Consider the following 724-nt stretch of genomic DNA (forward strand, 5'->3'; position numbering starts at 1 on the left):
ATAACACAGAGAGAATGTCATTTTTTTCATATAATATATTTGTCGTATTTATGTAGTGGTATTTATTTTATTTTTTTACGAGCTTATATAAATAAAGGAAAAAGTAAACAATGAGTCAAAGTCTTTGACCCAAATTACATGCATTAACTACTCCCTTTTCATAAATTCATAAATACAAAAGAAAGTGAAAAGTAAAAAGTAAAAAGAATAATATTTTACACATTCAATTTTTTTTGTTAATTAAATATAATTAAATTGATCTAATATTAATACAATTTGTCCGAATTGAATTCTTTAGCAAACACCTTAAATATATGTAATTTTTCTGGCACGTGCATAGAGAAAAATAGAAGGAGTAATGCACGTGTAATACATGCACATGGTAGCATACTAACCTGGCCAATCCACTGAACTGTAAACTTGATGGTTAAATTACTGTCCTAGTCTTTCTCGGTTCATAGTAACTATCATATGTAAGATGTTATATATTTTAATTCTCAAAATATTCAGTTTTGAATAGAAAAAGATTAACATATATTGTTTTCTAATGACAAAATGGACGAAGGAGACATATTTTTTTTTTGGTGACATTAATAAAGCTTGGAATTTTGACTCACTTTTTTATAATTATGTTTTGAAAATAAGATTTTCTTTTTCTATTCTTTAGATTTGCAATTTTAAAAGAAGCCTTATATGTAATATTCTTTATATAAAAATAGTACAT

Source organism: Arachis ipaensis, chromosome B02 (genome assembly GCF_000816755.2).
Source record: "Arachis ipaensis cultivar K30076 chromosome B02, Araip1.1, whole genome shotgun sequence".
Taxonomy (NCBI): Eukaryota; Viridiplantae; Streptophyta; class Magnoliopsida; order Fabales; family Fabaceae; genus Arachis; species Arachis ipaensis.